This window comes from Rhinopithecus roxellana, chromosome 2 (assembly GCF_007565055.1).
Source record: "Rhinopithecus roxellana isolate Shanxi Qingling chromosome 2, ASM756505v1, whole genome shotgun sequence".
Classification (NCBI taxonomy): Eukaryota; Metazoa; Chordata; class Mammalia; order Primates; family Cercopithecidae; genus Rhinopithecus; species Rhinopithecus roxellana.
The window spans coordinates 120,090,587-120,110,209 of record NC_044550.1 but is presented as its reverse complement, the minus strand read 5'-3'; the positions used below and the strand labels follow the sequence as shown (position 1 = coordinate 120,110,209).

The following is a 19,623-nucleotide window of genomic DNA, read 5'->3' as shown; positions in this document are numbered from 1 at the left end:
TCCTTGGGCCACAGTGCCTGGGAGGAAGACTTCTCCAATTTCATTTGTGAAAAACATGAACCATGTTTTACAAACATGTAAAATTTGTAAAGGCAGATTTTAAATGGAAATGACTTTATAAAATCATTCTTAAAATTTGTAAGTATATACTGGCTCATTTTTTTTTTTTCAAACTGTCTCTTTTTTGACATAGTCAGTATCTGTAGATGTTATGTAAGAACACAATACATTTCTTTTGTATTTCCATTCAAAACTAGTTCTATCTACAAGACAAATGGACTCCTTTTTTTGCGAAGGAAATTTGTAGAGATAAGATGAAAGGTAACTATCACTAAGAGTTAAATGGTGACTAAGTTGATAGGTGAAGGTTATCAGAAGGAAAATACAGAATGATGGAAGGAATCACTTTGTTTTCTTATTTTCTGAAGCACTCTTTGAACTCTCTGATAAAACCAAATTTGTGACAAAGTGCCAAAATCTAAAAAAAATATAATAATATCAACTCTGTGGGGAAGGAAATATATTCTACTTATGTATTTATTATCTCCTAAGTGATTTAGTGAGTATGTGGAATAAAGTGAGATGAAAATAACATACTCTCTCAGTATAAAAGCTTGTTATTTTTATTGATCGTAATTGACTATTGTATGATTACATAGAAATAAAGAAGCAGCGTGCAGAGGATTGTACTTTAGGAGTGCTAATCTGGCATCACCTGTGCTAGGAAAGGAGAGGGACTGGGAGTGGAAACAGGCACTTTAGTTTTAGTGATAAACATAGTGTTTCTAAAAATTAGATATTCAGCCTTAAATGTATTATAATAAGATAGTTGTATGGTAGAGTGAAAAGACAACAGGAGATAAGGAAAGACATCAGTTCTAGATTGAATTTACTCTCTAATCAGAATGTTAAAGTCACTAACCCATGCTGAAATTTAGCTTTATGATCTATAAAATAAAAATTAAGCCAGTTGTACTGTCTTTTTATGCTCTAAAACAAAAATTTTGGGAAAAAACTACTATTTCATCAAAAACAAAGAACTTTACAACTTACATAAGTTGCCTTTTGTGACACCCAGCGTCAGGGCTCCCTTCTACAGTGGAGGAGTGTGAAGCAGCAGCTGGTAAGTAGGCCCCGTGCACAGTATGAGCCCACCAGCTCATCAACTTTCCCTTTCTTCTCCCTCTCTCTGAACTCTGCTTCAGCCATTCTCTGCTGGTGACTGTGCCATGAAAATACCATGCTGTCTTCCTTCTCTGGGTTGTTTTTTTCTTTCCCCACTAATCTCTATATTCCTGCTATACCTACTGTCCCCATTCTTGGGGTAATTTTTTATTCTTCAGTTCTCAGTTTAGTCTCACGAAGGTACATAAAACATCTAGAGTCAGAGCACCTAGGTTCAAATTCTGATTCTATCAATCACTTTAAATAACAGGTAGCTTGAGGTAAGCTATTACGTCTGTTTTTTCATTGGTAAAATGGGAACAAGGACCTACTCCTTAGGGATTGCTAAGAGGTTTAAATGAGATGTTACATGTACAATGCTGGCTCTGTGCCTGCCATATAGCAAACACTTTTTTTTTTTTTTTAAAGAGAGAGAGGGTCTCACCCTGTTGCCCGGGCTAGAGTGTTGGGGCTATTCACAGGAGTGACCACGGCTCACTACAACCTCCAGCTCTTAGGCTCAAGATCTCTCCCTCTTCAGCTTCCCGAATAGTTGGGACTATAAGTGCGCACCACAGTGCCTGGCAGCAAACACTCTTAAAGTGCTTAACAGTATTATAAATCGCAGAGCTGTCTGTGTCTCCCTGAATGATAGCATCTATCTCCTTGTTTTGGAAGTGCGTATTTAGGCTGTTGTCTTCTTACATATACCCACTGCTGTCTCCACATCCCAATTGCACCACACAGTTCCCGAGAGTAGAAATTGAGTCTCCTTCACTGCTATATCCTCAATACCTAAAAATTAGCCCATTTCATGGTGGAGGACAAATGAATATCGAATGAATACATAGTTATTCCACTTTGCAATCTAATAAGGGAAAGAATAGACAGCATTTCTAATCCAGAGATAAAATCTATAGTCAACAAAAATGATTTAGGGATTTGCTTTTTAGCAGCCCAGAACTGTTGGCACATTTTAAAGTATTTAATATTCTGGTTATTTGAGGCAGATGACTAAGCAGGTTTGAATTCCCTCACCAGGGAACTATGCTCTTGGATTACTTGTTCTTTGGAGACCAAATTCTGTGCAACTGTATATTGATAAAATGAGCTAACAATATGGCCAGGTATTCTTTATTTTGGATCTCATTGATGAAGGTAACATAAGTTGATAATCAGATTTTCCTTTTGCCAAAATAGCCAAGAAAATATTCTGTTATTTGCTTTCTAAAGTCTCACAAATAATTTAGGAGCAAGAAGGCAACATGTGGGAAATTCCATAATAGAACATATATATTTTTTCTTTACAAAATTGGCAGATACTTATAGTGATTCATATCTGGGGCACCAAGGTTTTCAACTGAATATAAACATTCTCATTTTATGAAGAACCAAAGGGAAAAAAGAGTGATTTGTTTGCTCACTGGGACTTTAATCCCAGGTTTCTTGTCTCATATTATCTTCTTTATAATGCACACTTTTACCTAAGCCTGCTGGCCTCCTGTACTGCCCACGGGCTAATCTCACCATATCCCCTAGGTCCGACAAGAGTTGGAGCCATCCTCCCCTCAGCTTCTACTTTCTGCTTTCTTCTGGAACATGCTATGATCACCAGGTATCTTATCCTTGAAAAATCTCCTCTCTTCAACTTGAGTTCTATTGCAAAAAGCAGCAACCTGGGGGCCATTTATGGATGGGTGTTGCTGAGGTTAGGACAAATCCATAATAAATTCATTCCCTCTAATATGTCAACCCTGAAGGATAGTACTTAATTAAGCACATATACTCTACTGGATTTATGTGCTCATGACTTTATAAGTAAGCATTCTGCATGTATGTTCAAAACAAAATAGAACTTAGGAAGATAAAGCATCCTGTAAAATGTGGGACTTAAAACTGTATTAGGGAAAGGAGAAGAAAATGAAAATATAAAATCTGATTTTTAAAATTATAAGTACTGGAGTGTGCAGAGGTTTTCAAATGACTTGTTGGTGAATTGTAAATATATAAAGTGTGCGAAGACATTTTTAAATGAAAAATAACGTTTATAATTTTTTACTCATACAATGATTTAAAAACAGAAGAGAGCGTCACCTACCCTGATTCTTTAAACAAGCGTTTGCTTGCTTCAGTGATTGTTGGTGAGCTAGATGATCTTGGAGTTCTTTCTGTAATTTAGTCAGTGATATTGAACAGGCTCTACAGCAAGGAAAGAAGGGGAATTGTATAAAGTAAATAAACTTAACAAAGCAGAAGATACATGTACCCAGAGAGTTCAACAATTTAGAATATTTGTCTGATTTTTTTTTTAAGTCCAAAAGTAATCTGTATTGATTATAACAGGAAGCTACTTTTCCAAGTTAGAAAATGTACATGTGTGGTCAAAGCCCTCTTTAAAACAAATGCATTGAAAAATTTAAAACGTCCTTTGTGGAAATAACAAATTCCTATATTGTATCTTCATTAACTCTTTGAAAATATTTTAGTCAAATTATACAGTCCTTTAAAAAAGGTAGTATGTGTAAAAATATACACTGATACCTAACTACAATATTATTTTGCACATCACAAAATTGTATACATGACTGTCATGGATGAAACATGCTAACAATTTTTACTTTATTTATTTTTATTAGTTATTACTTTATTAACAATTTTTAATTTGTTTGTTTTTATTATTTTATACCTTCATTGATGAAGATAATATACATTAGTAACCAGTTTTTCATTTGGCTAGACCGTTAAAGAAAATATTCTGTTCTGCATTTTCTAAATGCTATAAAAGTCACAAAGTAATTAAAAGACCTCAGTATCGTGACAACACCATCATCCTTCTGGTCAACACATTTTAGTGATGCCGAGTGTTTTGCAACAGCCTGCAGATGACACAAAATAATCTACATTATCACCAACTTTCATGCATATACTACTAATAATTTTTCACTGAATGTAGCAACATCTTTTCTGGCTGGGGTTGGGCAGAGGACAGAAGCGCTGTTGAGAGGGAAAAAAGGGAGAAAAAAGAATGCAAGCTGGAAACTAGTTAATGAAAATCATAATATCATTCTTTTTACATTGGAAATATGCACTCCATCGTGCTCAAATGGTGGGGAGTGCAGATCTCTGATAAGAGTAGGGGACTGTGGTCGGGGTTAGATGTACGCTTACCATCTGTGACCAAGTGGGAGGAAACTGTGGTGAGACAGGGAAGTAGAGAAATAACTCAGTGTCTGGCATGATGCTGCTGAACCTCTTCAGTAATGATTTCTGTGTTGTGTGTGGGTTATGGGAGTCTGATCTTGCTTTATGCCTGCTGCAAAGAAATGCCTTTTGGCTCAGATTAGATTCTGATCACCTCAATTTGGCACCTAGTTACCGGTATCAGCATTTGCAGTTCATTCCCAGCCATGGGTGCAGTAAGTCTCTGAGATCTCAAAAGCTATAGGATGCAAACCCACATTGCATTCTGGCCTTTGAGGACCATGCCAAATTCCTTAAAGTAATGACAGCTAAGGGTCATAAGGTGGCACTGATTCTACCTATGACCCAGTTTATTACACTGTGTCAGTGGCAGCTCTTGCAAATTAATTTCGCTTGTTATAGCAGAAAATGAATCAGGAAGACAGAATAGGACAAAATGCTTCCACAAATTTTATAAGGTATTTAAATCAGAGGAAGGGAAAAAATCTCTGGCTTTTTCCCAGACACGAAAGAGAAAGAAAAGAGGCAGCTGAGGTAGAAATTCTCATACATTATGCAGATTATTATGATTAAAACCTCCTAAGTAAACTGTGCTGCTGAGTATCCTTTATATTTTGTTTTTGCAAAATCCCCAATGCTTTTGAAATTTGAAAATTCCAACTACTACCCTATGAAACCCTGGAGAACCCGCAGACCAGAAAAGGAAACCTGGCATAATAAGAATAAACAATGATTCTGCTTAAGATGGATGTGAATTGTCAAAAGAAAAGTCCAAGGCAGACAAGTTTCAGTCTCTCCAGATCCTTTTCAGACCTTTTCTTCTGACAGCCCCCTAGAGATTTCTGAGGTCTTTCTTGAACAGTTCTGGGAGCTGAGCCCTCTTCATAAGGAGTTCTCAATGGCCCCTAAGGTGACTTTGTTTTCCCAAAGGGTTTTCTTTTCTTTTGTTTTTTGAGACGGAGTCTCGCCCTGTCGCCCAGGCTGGAGTGCAGTGGCGCGATCTCGGCTCACTGCAAGCTCCGCCTCCTGGGTTCACGCCATTCTCCTGCCTCAGCCTCCCGAGTAGCTGGGACTATAGGGTTTTCATAGCATCCTTACCTGTGGTAAGAATAATTATACTTTCTCTTTAAAGCCTATAAAAGTCCAAATTACATGTCTTTTAAACATTTTTCTGTTGCTTTCCTTTATTTTATGTTTCTGTTCTTGTTTTTAAGGAAGACAATGCATCACATCCTGTATTACCTTCCCCTGATCTCACAGCTTCCGAAAACAGGAGCGATCACGGCTTTGAAGGTAGGCCACGCTGGTGTCACCAGTGTCTATGGCCCTCACAAGTCATTTAATCTTTCCAGGCTTCCATTTTCTCATTTGCGAGATAGGGGTTTTCTTATTGTGTGGTTATGTAATATGAATTACGTAATACCTAATAGATATTAATTATTAAGGTTTTAAAATAATCTTGTTCTTGTAAAGAAGTTAGGAACTGGGAGAAGTAATTTTTAAAAAATCTACAAAATTGTTTACCACAAGCCATATTTGTCACCAATATAACAATTTTAAGATTAGATGAAAGAGATACTTTTAATCTGAATCTTCTCATCAGTCTACACCAATTAAATCAGACTTTCTCAGCTTTGGCCATGCCCCAAGTTGCACTTGCAATTCACATTTCAATTCTGTATCTATAGGTGAAATATATTAATCACATAAATAAAAATGCTCTCTTTATTATCCTTTCTTATTGCCCTCTATTAACATGCATGTTGTTTTCACTTCCCAAAAGGAAGTATCTCTCCAAGTCAAAATGTTGCTGGTCCTGGTTAATATTCTTTTTAAATGGCAACTTCCATTCACTAATTCCAAATTGACTCTTCATTCACAACCCACAGTTTGTGATTATTTGCACTAGTGGATTATTTAATCTTTTATATTTTTCTCTAGTAGCTTTATGTTTATAATCTGACCTGTGAGCTCTAGGACTTGAACCAAGTGTTCCAATGAAAACTCTTTCTGAAACCAATGTCTTGCTGCTGTGGTCATTGTTTCTTGGCCTAAGATGGAGCACTTATTACAATGAACATTGGGAAGGGCAGTGGGGAGGAGGGATAAGAAGACATAGTTAATGAGCACAAAAATACAGTTAGATAGAAGGAATAAGAGGTAGTGTTCAATAGCACCATAAGGGTGACTACAATTAGGAAAAACATACTCAGTTTTTCTTTTTTCTTTCTTTCTTTCTTTTTTTTATTTATGGAGTCTCGCTCACCCAGGTTGGAGTGCGGTGGTACAATTTCGGCTCACTGCAAGCTCCCCCTACCGGGTTCAAGTGATTCTCCTGCCTCAGCCTCCCGAGTAGCTGGGATTACAAGCATGCACCACCATGCCAGGCTAATTTTTATATTTTCAATAGAGACAGGGTTTCACCATGTTGGCCAGGGTGGTCTCCAACTCCTGACCTTAAGTTAGCCGCCTGCCTCGACCTCCCAAAGTGCTGAGATTACAGGCGTGAGTGACCGCGACCTGCCTGAATTTTTCAAAATAACTTCTGGTGTAGAATTGGATTCTTCCTAACACAAATAAATGATAAAATGCTTGAGATGATGGATATCCCAATTACCCTTACACGTTGTATGCTTGTTTCAAAATATCACATGTACAACTATTATTGTATCCGCAGCAATTAAAAATTAAAAAATTAAAAAAATTTTACCACCATGATTCCTTCGTTCCTTGAAATAAACATGACTCAAGTTTCTTTGAATAGTTGTTTTAATTCCAGTTCTCGACTACTGTGGTCTCCAAAGTGCAAGGCACAAAACAATCCATTGGGGGACAATAATATTTGAACTTCTTTTTGTATTTATTTTTTAATCTAAGAAAGGAAAGCCAATTGCAGTGGTTCACACCTGTAATCTCAGAACTTTGTGAGGCTGAGGCAGAAGGATTGTTTGAGGCCAGGAGTTTGAGGCCAGCCTGGGCAATATAGCAAGACCCCGTTTCTAAAAAAATATAAATAAATAAAATTAGCAGGGCATGGTGGCACATGCCTGTAATCCTAGCACTTTGTGAGACAGAGGCAGAAGGACTGCTTGAGCCTAGAAGTTCAAGACCAGCCTGGGCAACAATAGTGAGACCTCTATCTCTGAAAAAGAAAGAAAGAAAGAAAAAGTCATGTGTACCTATAGTTCAAGCTACTCAGGAGGCTGAGGCGAGAGGACTGATTGAGCCTGGGAGATCGAGGCTGCAGTGAGCCAAGGATATGACATTGCACTCCAGCCTGGGTGACAGAACGAGATCCTATCACTAAAAAAAAGGAAAGAAAAAGGAATGACTTAACTTATAAAAAGACAATACCCTTAGTTTGTTTTTAAAATTATCTGTACATCTATGGTTACTTCTAGACTTGTATACTTTACCTATTTTCTTTGACTCATAGTTCTTCATTGATTAATCACGATGTATGAAGAGTTCACATGTGATAATTTATGACCACAAATCCATGACATTGAAATTGTGTGCTCCATTAAATTCAATCCACATTTATTCAATTCTACCTACTTTGAGTTCTATACCAGAATACTTATAATACTTATGAGATGTACTAACGAGTCCTTGTATTTAAGGAATTCGTACTTACTATAATTTTGTAAGCTTTAAGTTAAACATGCATATATGTATTTTATTTTTGGTATGAGGTTTCTTTTTGGAAATATATATATAAAATGATATAATTAGAATCCAGTTTTAAATTCTGGAAATCTCCTTCCAAAGCCATAGACAATTTTTTCTAATGAAAATATGATATCGATACAAGTAAAGAATGAAGATGTGCAGACTTGGAGACAGGCGGCACTTCGTGCTTCCTCCGAAGGGAGAGCCCTTTTCACAACAGCTGGATCAAAGGCATGAAATGAACATGGAGCCCCTGAAGATGAAGGAAAGACATGGCTGCCAGGGAGAAATTGTACAGTTAGTGTCACTCCAGGGTCCCAAATATTAGAAACTGTTTCCTGTATTCTAGTTGAGAAATTGTTTCCCTAATTAAGAAGATATAATACTTCCTAAGAGAAGCTGCTATTACCATGACATCCAAGTCTTTCTCTGGCAGTTCAGTTTTTCATCTTTCTCTTCACCCTCCACCTCCAAACACACACACACACACACACGCACACGCACACACACACACACACACGGCACCCTCCACTGAGGTATCTGGCATAACTAATCATCTTCAATTCCTTTGATTCACAAAAGGAACTGAGAGGTTACTGATGACCATATTAGATTGCATTTGGATGGAATGTAGAAACATGGCTAATTGTTCACTTAATTATTCATTCATTATTTCAGCAGTGAACACTGATTAAGCACCAACTATATCAGAAGCTGCTTAATTATCCCACATATGCAATCTCTCTTTCTCACTAGTAATAGAACTCCTTGAACTTTCTACAGGACACAAGTCCCCCAACTAGATGCTTGCTGTTGGGTTATGTGTGCAACATTTCCTTAGAAGGAAAACTTCTTACCTTCCACCTTCTTTTTCCTTATACAGTTACAGGAATGCAGATGTGATTCCGGTGACTTAGCTTCAACCCTGTGGATGAGGGTAACCCAGAGGCTAGAAGAACAATAGGACAGAAGAAGCCTGGGTCCCCAAACAACCTTGTGGAGCATAGACATCTACCTGGCCTGGACTGCCAGCTCACAATGGGCCTCTCCAGGAGAGAGAAGGAAACCTCCCTCTTGTTTAAGCAACTGTACTTTTGAGAATCTCTTGGTCTCTACCATAATGAATAGGCCATCATAAATGGATATCAGAGTAAGGAAATTTGTGTAAATGGTTTAATAAAACATTACCTTAGGTATGAAATAATTCTACCTCATACCTTTACAACATCAGGTATTATTCATGCCCTTTTCTCTCCCTGTAATGTCCCTTATCCATGGGTAGGAATTATATTTTCCATCCAAGGTTTGCTCAAGTATTATCTACTTAAGGAGCTCTTACCAATTTTGCCTCTCCTCCTGAGCTGACCCTATGCCTTCTATGCTGTTTCAGGCAATATTAATCTCCTCCTTTGTGCTTCTTTCACAGAACATACTTTTTTGTCTAATGTAATAATTATATGCATATGTGTATAGATTCCACTGGTGCTTCAGAACAGAGACTATCATCTTATTATTTTTTTCTCCCTGATATCTAGAGCAATGTCTTATACATAATAGGTCCTCAGTAATCCCATAAATGTTTGTGAGATATGCACTGACTATAAGCCGTACTCTGTATTTATTTAGCTAAAACAGATGTCTTTCATATTTAGTCAACAGAAAATGCTCACATTTTCTCCTTTCCTATTTACCAAATGAAAGGGTAATTGTTATTTCACAGATTGCACTAGAAGAGTGTCTTCTCTCTCTTTTTTAAATAGACTGTCTTTAAAACATATGACAGGAAAAGTGACTATTGTTAGGATAAGATAATTATTATTGTAATAGCTAGTTTAAAAGAAATGTCAATTGCTCCAGTTTTACTTTTCACAGGATAGAACTGTGGCCTGTCTCAGTATGATGTTTTTAGGATCTGGTATATATTTTTATTTTTCTACATGAATCTTTCATCCTCTTACTGACATTTATTCATTTTATCTAATTATCCTAAAAGGAAAGCCCTGGCCAGGCAAATTGGTTGTTGTCTGCCTCTGAAGAGACATTCGTATCGTGTTGCTTAGCTTTCGAGTTTTGTGATCAGGAACCCTCAGGCCCATTTTTAAAGAGGTTTCAGGCTAGCTGAGCTTCACTGTCTCCCAAAATGTTCAAAATGAGATTACATGATGGACAAGATCAATTTACTGGAAGGTACTTAAGCAGTAAATCTGGAGCTTTTTGTCCAGTCACTGTTGCTTTCAAGCTTTGTGGCAGAAAATTAAGCCACAAGAGCTTTGACAAATTAGATATTACTACCTCTAATTGTGTATGTTTAAGCTTATCATGCTGAATTGCAGCATTGTAACTGACTATTATGCCAACAAGGCCTTCGTTTAATCAGCGCGGTGCCATTTAATAGCAATTAATCACTCAACTAAAATGTCATATTAAGGTCACAGAAACTTGAAGGCTAAAAGAAAAAAGAACATTAAAGTCAGCTGATAGAGGAAAAGAGCATGGTGTGCCAAGGGAAGTTCTGAGCGCTCTTTTTCATTAGAAGCTGGTAGAACATTTAATGAGAATTCAGTCTTAACTTTCAGCTGAGATCAGAACAATGTGCCTCACTTGGTTAAGCAGGAGGCTATTCTGCCCATTCTTAGTGGGCTTCTGTCTATAAATAGGATACTCCTGCCCACAGAATACCTGAAATTTTACAGATTCATGATTTTTATTTATATTATTCTTTGGCTTTCTGGCATTCTTCCCTTTCCTACTACTTTTAAGACGGAAAGAAATCAGATATGACATGGTGCTGAAGACAAGATGAAATAAATAGCATCATTTTGCACAGTCACTTACAAGATATTTATAAAAAGGAGCAATTTGATTCACTTGTTTGACAGGAAGATTTTATTTCCCAGAAAACTTGCCAAATTGAATGTTATAGTACAAAAAGAAAATGACTGAAGGCTTTAAAAAAATTTTTTAATACTCAAAGGGTGCCATGCCAGTCTGAAAGATCCCTGTTAGCCCCTCACAGGACAAAACTAGTGAGAAGTAGAGACAATTTCACCTGAAGGACCAGGACTCTGTCACCCATGGCTCATTCCTTATGCTGTAACCCTGCCCAGACCTAAGAAATATTGTTCCACTAGCTGACTGACTCTGCAAACAGAGCCGTGGTAAAGTATATGCAGACAAAAGGCACACTTAAGGTCTCTCTTTGTTAAGGAGTAGTAGGTAATTTTTTTTTTTTTCAGCAACATGGATGGAACTGGAGGCCATTATGTTAAATGAAACAAGCCAAGCCCAGAGAGACAAATATTGCATGTTCTCACTCATATGTGGGAGCAAAAGAAGTGGATCTTAGAAGACAGAAACTAGAATGGTGATTACCAGAGGCCAGGAAGTGTAGGGGGAAAGAAGTTGAAGGGGAAAAAAGAATATTAATGTATTTATTACCATGAACTGTACACTTAAAATGGTAAAGATGGTAAATTGTATATATGCATCTCCTCAGTAATAAATACTTTAAAAAAAAAACTCACTATAATGACCACTCTTCAAACTTAAATAAATAAATAAATAGCACAGACACTGGAAACAATGACCACCTCTGGCAGGAAAAATGAATTTCAGTTTTCACACCCACTGAGCCTATGAAGCTTGGTAGAGAAGATGTCTGTGTTTGAGCAAGGCTCGCTCAAACAGTTTCCTGCAGACCCGTGTGGAACAGTGCAGTCCACTAGCTACATGAAATGTGAGTAGTATAAATTGACATGCACTGCGAAGATGAAATACACACTAGATTTCAAAGACTGAGTATAAAAAAGAATGTAAACTCATTAATAATTTTTTTGTTGATTACATGGTGAAATACCAATTTTGGAGTATACTGTGTTAAATGAAATATGTTATTAAAATTAATTTCATCTGTTTCTTTTCACTCTTTTTAATGTGGCTAGTAGGACATTTAAAATTATATAATAGCTCATATCATAGTTCTATTGGACAGTGTCGGTATAGACCAATGAGAAGAGTCACTTTCATTGGTATCACCATTGACCTGGACCAGAAGTGATCCAGTAAACCAGAGGAGAAACACTTCTGACCTATTCTAATCCCCTAAGCCAAACAGGCTCTTAATCAAAGAGCTAGTGTTGTTACAATATCAAATGGAAAATAAATATAATAACCTCAATGGTACACTTGAAAAAATGAAGGATTATTTTTAGAAAGACAGGAATTGGCATTATTCAGATTGAAGGAAAAAATAACAAGACGAAATTTAATAAATATCTCCTGGGGACATATGAGACAGGCTAAGATTGCAGCATGAAGGCTGGAGGTTAACTTAAATGATTTCTTAAGAGTCAGCGTTGTTTAACACTTGCTACAGGTTGTGATTCTTCTTTTCCTGGAGGGCAATGATAATAAGGCAAGGCCTCCTCTGAAGTCCTAGATAAGCATACGATTGGAGAAGACAGTTTAAGATAGCTATGCTGTATCAGCACTTATTCAGATACTTTGAGTGCCTCTGAAAGTTGGTGATGAGACAGGACTAGATTACCGGCCCTTTCAAACACACTGAGCCTCAGTCAGAGCCATCTTTAATTTCTCTCCTTAGGTGTTAATAAAATTCATCTTAAAATTTGTGACTTTATGATATCTCAACATTCTCTAACAAAATTTGCATTTAAAAGCTTATCAAAATCTTATACCTGGAAATTGATCGGAAGCACCTTACAAGCTGAAACCGTGTCTTTATTTATAATAGTAAAAATTACCTTTTTATTATAATACACCCTTGTATGCATGTAACTATACCATACGTATTATATAACTAAATGTGTATGTGCACTATAGGATATAGCATCCATTCAAAGACACTTGATGAGTGAATATATGTTGACTCACAATTAAAAAAACAAACCAAAGTCTCCATTTCCATAGCTGAGGTAGAGAAAGCAGCTGAAGTGTGGCAGGAAGCCCAACCTCTCCAGTTCTGGTCCAGTGTATTTATACTGCAAAACTTTAAGAAGTAAATGCTGCACATGGGTATAATAAAGTTTGGAAATTTTACCAATGAGATTTAGTGTTAGAACAATTTTATGCCTTGGTAATTATCAATAACTTCTCTAAAGATATCAATGTTTTAAAGTCTTTTACAAGATAACTTCCTCGGAGAGCATGGCTTTATATTAATAAGTAAAGGAATAGTCACTACATAGGTCAATATGAGAAAATCAAATGGAACCACAAATCTCTTTCTAAAAATTCTACCTAAATATAAGTTCCTAATCAAGTTAAAAGCCTAGTTTATAACCCATGATGCTTTGTCTGATCTACATCCAAGGTAACTTCTTGAGTGGAAGCCTTTGGGCATTTTAGACAAAGGTTTCTGGCCTGCATTTTTATAAAGCCTAGTCAATTTATATGCTGAGTTCTTTGGTGGATCACAGGTGTATTTTCTCTATATTTATAACTACACATCAATTTTTAAATGGAAACATCTGAACTTTCAGTGGCTATGAGCCAGTCTTGAGTGAGGAAGCCATACTCACACAAAACTTGGTATAATAACCAGGTGTAGCCAAAATAATGCACATCCATATGCATGTCGAGTTTCTGCCACATAAGGAATTTATAGTAGAGTTTATCACTTATCAGAATGTATTTGCACTTATACTGACTCTATTTACTGAGGAAAAGCAATTTTAACGAGGCTTTCCTGTAAGGAATCTTTTGTTTCTTCTTCCTAAACTATCAACTTCACCTGAAAATACTTGTAAAATGAGAAAAAAAGTTAATTTTCAGCCATTGACTCTATCTTTGGCTGGATGTATTCCTTTAATTTCAGTGCCAATGCATAACTATTTGGCCTTTTATAAAGGTTGCATAGTTTTCTTCTGAGTAGAGTTGCCCTCGCTATGTCAGAAAACATGCATATGTACTCTTCCAAATGAGGGGAGGGCCTTATAGCCTCACTGATGATGAGGCCAGAGTGAGCCACTCAGACTCTTGATAATGTTTTTGAAAACAATAAAAAAACTACTGGTGTCTGTACAGAATATTCTCAGTTCTTTACAGGTTTCAACAAATTACTTTGCTAGTCAGACTATCAGTGTTGGATGGGGTTGTGAGGTTTACATCCATGTCTAGAAAACCACATTGATGCTGCAAGCAATCTATTATAAAAAGATGAAAAATAATAATATATTTTTAAAGGTCTTTCCAACAAGTTATTGGAACTGTTCCTTTAAATATTAGGAAAGCACTCCAACTAGTATACTACCTAGTAAAAACTAAAGTAACTACTACATGCTTTTTTGGAGGACCCCAGTGATATTTCCAAGTGTCCTAAAAAAAATTCTTCTTCCCCATCTCAACCCCCATCCTTCTTTGAATGAACAGCCATTGTTTGAGCCAGGCAATTTAATTCTTAGGACTTTTATCAACATGACAATTCTCAGCCTAAACCAGGGAACTTTTTTTTTTCTTTTATTTGTTTTCTTTTCAAGATATAGATGATATGCCCATATCCAATGTACAGTTTAGTGAGATGGATGACACTTCACTCACTGGCAGTTCAAGGAAGTCTTAGCCTAGCTTGTTTACATGAACACGTTTTAGAACAGCCATATAGCTTCCAGCCAGTTCTACCCTGCTGCCCAGTACTAAGGGGGAAAGCAGGCAGTGAGCCCATAGGTCGCTGATAAACTAACTCCCCATTTGGCAAGCAGGGAAGGGAATGATAAGGGCTCTGATTTATGTTTTATCTGTCGCTAAGTTTTCAGCCAGCCTGAAATGACTTGGTTCTGTTATCACCTCAGATGCCACAGGTTTCTTAAGTGAGGCAGATTCTTTGGCGACTTTTAAAAAGAACTTTATTTCACCTCTTGCAGAAGGTTAGCTTAGCGATGGATGCTGCTTTAAAACACTCCCATCTGGCTTCGTAAACTGTGAGGCTATAAACCAGCTTGTGGGCTCTATTCCATGGTTAATTCTTGACATCACCTGCATATAACTACGCTACCCTTTTGGAAACACAAAGCTAAGCCTGATGCCTGTAATGACAGGGATGCTTAACTCTTTTTTAAAAATTACACACCTAAAAATGTGTCCATATGAAAATTGCATACATCATCCTACCCAAACATAACCAAAAAGAAAACTTTCTATAAATTAATTTTCTGAATAAAACATTGACTTCAGATAATAAAAAGAAATGAAGAAGAAAAATCTGTCTTGAGGGAGAAAAAGAGCGTCAGTGGATACAATTAGAAAGCAAAAAAAAAAAAAAAAAAGACCCTGTTTTCTGTGATGGATGCTGCAGGACAGCTCTGGGGGTCAGTGGGAGATTAGCTGACATAAAAGCAAGGGAGTGTATCCTTATCTAGTAAACTAACACAGTCAGTAAATGAAAGCCCGCGGTCCCCGTCCCCAACCTATTTCAAGTTGTTTCCCCCTAAGTTTAAATTGGCTTGTCGTTTTACAAGGATGGATGGGTATTATTTTTAAGCCTTTATTTTACAATGGAAGAATGTGAGTGTTTCACAAGTGAAATGTTCCCATGGAGAAGGGAATAGCAATGAATCATAAACAGCGTAAACACTCCCAAGCTTCTTATATATGTAAGGTTATGTTCTAATATCTTCTCTCCCAGTAGTGTTTTCTTTCCAAACACCGTAAGAAGAGAAGTAGGGGCCAGGGAGAGGCGTTTGGAGCTATCTTTTGAAAACAATGGGAGTCTATCTCCTCTATTCTCAACTGTGTAATCTTTTTGTTATCTGACATGAACTCATAGAAACTGACTATGTATTTCCCCTCAGTAATAGCCTTCTGTGACCTCCTCTCCACCCACCTTCCTTCAGGATAAAATCTAAACTTCCTAGCAAGTTGGAACCTTCCTAAACTAGACCTTTAGGATTGGCCACTGTTTACTCATCTGGCCTCCTCCATTGTCACTTTCCCACAGGCACTTTTCACAGAAGGCACACTAAGGCACCCGAAATTCCTTGATTATTTGATGCTTTTATACTTTATTGATTTTACCCTTGTCCAGGAGAGCAAGAGGTTTAAAATATCAGTTTTGATCACTGCTATATTTCCAAAGCCTAAAACTGTTCCTAGAACTTGCTAAATAATCATATAATATTTTGTTAACCAAATTATGTACATGTGCTCCTCCCTGGATTTGTAAAACCCTTCTCCTTTCTTCCCCTGCCTGAATTTTTACTTCAATTTCAAAATTGTGTCACTTTGTGGATGTCTTCTACCTCCCATCTGCAGAACTGGAAAATATATCATCTTCACAGGGTCCTATAGCACCCACTGCACTCCTTTAACGTTTTCTACATTGCATTTTAGTTTTTTGTATCCACTAGCAGAGAGCCTCTTACAGGTGGGGATTATTTTCCATTTCTGTGTGCCCTGTGTCTAGGTGAGCATATAATGAATTCAATTAATGGCCAAGTTCTCTCCATGCCCAAAGGCCTAGACAATCTGTTCCCTAATTAACCTTTCAGTTCACTTCTCCTACTTCTCCCCACTCTACCTCCCCCTAATCTAGTCACACAGATTTCCTTGCCTTTCCTCCACATGCAATGCAAATCTTCATCTCCTCCCACTGTGGTCCTTCTGTCTGGATCACTCCTCCTCCTGAAAGCATTCTGCCCATAACTCTTTCACCATTTTTGTGCAAATTGTCACCTGCTTAATGAGGTCTGCATTGTACACCCTCCCTGAACTGCAATCACACCCACCCTCATTCCTACCCCCCTTTTCCCTTCTTACCTCCTGACACACAACATGGTGATTTGTAGGTGTGTTGTTTTTGTGTGTCCTCCATTTGCTCTCAAGTGTTAGGAAAGCAAAGGTCTTTGTTTTATTCATTGAAGTATCTTGTATCTTAATGCCTGGAATACAGTCAGCAATCAATAAATATTTGCTGAAGAAAATATTGAATATTTATTTAATATATATATATATAAAATCAATTACATTAGAGGGTCATTATCTACCTTAATGCACGTCCTTTCTTTGCCTCAATAAAAGCTATAGAGTTTTTCACTGCTTCTTTTGAAAGTCCAATATACAGCCTAATTGAATTCGCAGTTCAGTTCTTAATGCCTCATTTAAATTTTCCTTTTAAATCGAACTACTTGCCTTCATAAAGAATACTTTGTTTGGCTCAAACTTTTCACAAACTTGCAATCTTGCCTCATAAGCCACAGTTTTCGGCCCCTGTTTAAAATCAAGGTTGATTTTAAATCAGCCTTCTCCACTTTTGATGACTTCAATAAAAATCAGCTTGTAAGCTCTTAAATTCCTTAGTGTAGTCACTCTACACATTGGGCAGCTGAGAAAAATAGGCCAGGAGTTGGACTGGGGCTCCTGGAACCTCAGCTTCTGAAGCTTCCTGTTTCTGTACAATTGACTATAAAAGAGTTCATTTTCCCTATAAAAATATTTTCACTTTATTTATGTTCCCACTTTTTTACCTCAACTTAAAAAACTACTAAAAGCACAATATAAAAATATTTATACTTGTTTTCTCATCGCCACACTGGCATACGATCCCTGGCACTAAGCATGGAAAAGAGACATCACTGGAAGTCCTGTGTACAAAATATTATTCTCTGCATAGTGCTGTCATCAGAGGACAGGGACATCCAACCTTTACTGAAATGCAGCAATCAGATATTTTTCTTGAGTTCATATATGGGTGGTTGAACAATGCTTTTAAGAAATAGGATCATCATTTTGTTGTTGCTGCTGTTTTCCGTTTTCCCTTTTCTTTAAATATTGCTGTGCCTTTTCTAATGTATTTCTTCCTTTTTACTTTTTTGTGTTTTTTCGTGGTTGTGTAAGTAGGTTGTCTCAGATTAGCATCCTCATTTTAAATTCATTTTATATCTACTTACATTTGTATTAGTATAATTAGATAATCCTGTTACACAGTTCCTTTTCCCTCATTCAAGGATATCCCAGGCGCATGGCATTATCTTAGGTATAAATGCTGTCTTCTGGATTCACGTATACTCAATAACACACAAGTCAGTTGGCATGGACTAACTTTATGTTAGTTATAACATGAATAACAATACAAACAGTACATGTAATGAATCAATATTCTTAAATCGCCGTATGATTTATAATTTTTGCATGTACTCTGTGAAGAGGCTGTATCAGAAAGGGTGTTAATTATTTTGAAAATGTTTTCCATGTCTTAAAAATATTGTGCTGAGAAATAAGATACATGGGCCTTGAGTACAATAAGACAAAAGTTCATTTGTGTGGAACGTGGCCAAACATAGGCTCAACCAAATGGTATCATTTTTTTCAAACATTTACTGAGTATCTTCTGCCCATATTAGGCAAAGTCTTGGTGCTGACTTTATATATGAGCAACACTTATGATGTTCCATGCATTAAATTTAACCTCCATAGCCCTCTGAGGTTCGGTGTCTTAAAAATAACATAAAATAAAATAAAAAACTTTTAAAAGTAACTTTATTCAAAGTCGCTGATTTTGTTTAGTGGCAGTGTTCTTGCTCTGCATTACCACATTCACATTCATGAAATTAGTAATGTACTGCATTTCACCAGCTGTTCATAAGACTTTCCTGGAGTCAAGATTGGTACATTCTTAGAGAACTGGGGGAAAGGTGATTGAAAACCTCATGGATTAGGATATATCCAGGATGACCAAACCCAGTAGATTGCCAAGATTGAAGACTGGGGGTGAGTTGGGATGGCTGGAGGGCCTGAGGACCAGATATCTACTTCACATGGTGCAGTTGTGACAGCAAAAACTTTAGAGTGGGAAGTATTCTATTTTTATAAAATGTATGGTAGGATAAAATGTTAAGGTAATAATTACAACAATTGTTTCACTGTCCCCCAAGCTTTGCCTTCAATGTACATAGATCGTGAGGTTCTCATCTCTACTTGGCTTGGCTTGGCTTGGCTGTCACTCAGTGCTTCGATATAGAATACTAGGAGACTCAGCCTTGGCCCACATGAAGGAGAGCAAGGGTTTGAGGGTTAGGGTTTTTCATACTATCAGACTCCTGGACTTGGGAAGGGAGTCAGTCGGGGGAGTGTCAGGTAAATGGAAGCTGGATTGAATCTCAGAGATCAGCCTGAGCAGGAAATCCGGAACTTTTTGTCACTAGCAGCCAAAAACCCCATGGGAGTCCAGAGATTATCCAAGCTCCGTTCATGCACCCAGTGGACATCCCCTGACTCTCTTGGGGTTCAGAGGGGTGACAGCTGTCCTTCCCTCTATTTGTTACCCCTCTTTGAACTTTGAACAGTGGGTTCAGCTCATACAAGGAAAAAGTGACCCATCACAAACACAGAGACTTTCTCTATTCTTAAAAAACGCACACTCTCTGACAGTGTATGACCAAACTAAAGGCTATCAAAGGCACAGGGTGAACTGGAGGTTAAAAATCACTCTACATATATATATGTGTGTGTGTGTGTGTGTGTGTGTGTATATATATATATATATATTTTTTTTTTTTTTTTTTTTTGAGACGGAGTCTCACTCTGTCGCCCAGGCTGGAGTGCAGTGGCCGGATCTCAGCTCACTGCAAGCTC

The 19,623-nt window shown here is 37.2% G+C and overlaps 1 long non-coding RNA gene across 1 annotated transcript in view; it reads left to right on the top strand.

Moving 5' to 3' along the window:
* The window catches only part of LOC115894883, a 32,177-nt gene extending 22,936 nt beyond the window's left edge, over positions 1–9,241 (top strand). The window contains exons 2-3 of the long non-coding RNA XR_004055108.1: positions 8,185–8,334; positions 8,921–9,241. This is a non-coding gene — a long non-coding RNA (uncharacterized LOC115894883). The remainder of the gene's footprint in view (positions 1–8,184; positions 8,335–8,920) is intronic.
* Positions 9,242–19,623: the final 10,382 nt, after the last annotated feature.